Source organism: Phalangium opilio, unplaced genomic scaffold (assembly GCF_054372755.1).
Source record: "Phalangium opilio isolate 3A_F unplaced genomic scaffold, DU_Popi_V2 ptg000011l_1, whole genome shotgun sequence".
NCBI lineage: Eukaryota > Metazoa > Arthropoda > Arachnida > Opiliones > Phalangiidae > Phalangium > Phalangium opilio.
Genome location: NW_028324147.1, coordinates 3,000,001 through 3,002,542, shown reverse-complemented (window position 1 = coordinate 3,002,542; position 2,542 = coordinate 3,000,001). Strand labels below are relative to the sequence as shown.

Below are 2,542 nucleotides of genomic sequence, written 5' to 3'. Positions count from 1 at the left end.
TTTCTAGGAGCCCCAAGGGGAGTATATTGTACAGCACGTTTTCTAACAGTGAAGCAATCAAGCTTCGGGCTGCCCGGGTTTGCTCTCGCGGTCAGTCACCGAATGAGCGTGACCTGACCAAGAGGATTTTGCAGAAAAGGGACATAACCTTTTACAGGGGACTGGGGTTTGAGTGTATACCCCGGGTCCCCGGCCCTCTTTCTACGCTAGCTATACCCGAGTTGCATTTCCGTTTGCCTCTTAATAAGCAAACTGTCCACTTTCCCCCTACTTTGCGTAATTACAAACAGCCCCCCCTTGCCCCCTTTTTGGTTTAACTAGTTGCTAGTCAAGTAACTAAACCAAAATCCTGTAAATGTTTTAAAATTAACGGATAAAGTCCCCATTGAGTCGCAATTGAGTATTTGGAATGTTGTTTTAAGGGTTACTCTTTGAAGAACGTCGCATAGTTGATTTCGTGTCGGGTTGTTGTAACTTTTGTCAAGAATATATACAGATAATTGGAATTATTGTGGTCTCATATCTTAAATGTTTGTTTCTATGCGGGTATTGTGGGCCGGGCTTGAGATAAAACTGTAGTTTCATTGGTTGGTGCTGTAGCAACGCGACGTCCTACGCAACAGGCAGCGAGATCGATTATTCGCTTGGGTTAAATTCGTCACACATAATGATTAGTCTAAGCTCCTCCCACAAAATACGCCCAGATACGTTGAGTGAAAATGGCTGCTACGCAATAATTCCAATTATCTGTATGCATTCCTGCATATACCTATGCGTTAAGGATTTCCAGGAGTGGCTGCATTTATCTAGTTTATGTCTCGAAAGGTTTGTCAGTCTGTATTTCTCTTAAGCTTACTCCATAGACAAACGACGTTCAAAAAGTTGATATTCTTTTCATTAACTAAGCTGATATTTAAAACTACTTAATTTAATCGTCTGAGCCTTCAATAGCCCTTTACTTAACGCTGACAAGAAAGAATAATAAAAAGAGGAGCCGAAATACTGGTAACCAATTGTCACAACAGGTTTTTAATCATTTCATCTCATGACGCATCATCTAATCAAACGGAAAACAAACCTCAATTGGTCCAAAAATAGAGCAAAGATCTTTTCTAGGTTAGAGGTTCTACTCCCGCAGTTATAATTCTCTCTGTTCCCGGAATCTGGCCCTGCACCATCATAAATGACGAGCGATGGTACATTAGCATACGTAGATAAAATTTTTGTTTGTGAAAATGGTGGTCTAGCCATAATGATTCATTGTTTGAAGGAAAATATGCAAATGAGACACGTACCGCGGAGGAAGATCCATCGGAACCCAAGCGCATGCACCCAAATAACCCAGTAATTATCTTAACGGACAGGAGGGACCCATCCTCTCCTAAATGGTCGACTTTCCGGCGCGGCAAACACACTGGACTGTCAGCTAATTTTAACCCCAGCTACGTTGGTTCAACTCAATTAAGGTAATGATGCAAAAGTTGGTCCCTTCGTTTTTATCTAGGGACACAGTAATATTGGCTTTATTGATTGAGTTTAGATGAACATACTACGGTCTAGAATTTCCTTATCAAAAAATTAAGGGAAATGCCTGAACCAGACAAAAAGGATACCTCATGGATTCATCGTGAAAGGTAGGAATTGAAATGATCTAAAAAATAATTTTTTTTTAAAAAAAGGGAATTCAACAAACATTCAATCGAGGACAATTTTGACTTTATTGGGATTACATCAGATTACAAAAGAATTCGATGATTTTTATAATGCAAAATATATTGATATGATTTGATTGAAGTGCTTTAGGGATGACCCCTTAAATTTAATTAAGAAACTGAAAGACAGTGCTAATAAGTGACCGTTAAACGTCACACTGACGTTTTAACTTTATTTCCACTGTTGTACAATATTTTTAAATACACCTTTTATTACAATTCAAATTGTGGTGACATTTTTAATGAAACATAAATTATTTAATAGACTAAATTCTGAAGTTTAAATTAGTTAATTTCAGGTGCATGCAGAATTTAGTGAAATCTATTTTGGACCAAAAAATTTAAAGTGTCTTCTAGTTTAGTTTTCAGATGCAGTTGTTTTATTAGTGACATTCTGTAATAGTAATTGTTGACAAAAATCTGTAATATTTCCCGAAACTTGACCGTGGGTTTCCATGGGTACTAAGGTCAACATAAACATAAAATAGGACACTGATCCTAAAACAATTGTCAACATGAAGTTACGGTCAATTGGGAAACCATTCAAAAAAGTGAATTGCAAATTCGCCCTTAATTTACAATATAAATAACTCTCGGTCGAATGTTGAACGTAGGACATTGCGCCTATTTTAGTAACCCTTTTATGCCAGCAAACTTTCAAGAAATCCTTGCAATCGGTCATTAACGATAAATTAAACACAACTATGGCAGTTCCCAAAATGATGCTAATAGTCGACACGATTAGTGGGACAGAAAAGAATCCAGTATTGGTACCTCCGTATAACGAAGTTAAGTTGAAGCAAAAGGTGCCTACCCAATCAACAATCCAT

The 2,542-nt window shown here is 37.6% G+C and overlaps 1 long non-coding RNA gene across 1 annotated transcript; it reads left to right on the top strand.

Moving 5' to 3' along the window:
* Positions 1-1,108: 1,108 nt before the first annotated feature.
* On the top strand, positions 1,109-1,493 carry LOC149709860 (uncharacterized). Its single transcript, XR_016375617.1, has 2 exons — positions 1,109-1,196; positions 1,271-1,493. It is a non-coding gene; the product is annotated as an uncharacterized LOC149709860 (long non-coding RNA).
* Positions 1,494-2,542: the final 1,049 nt, after the last annotated feature.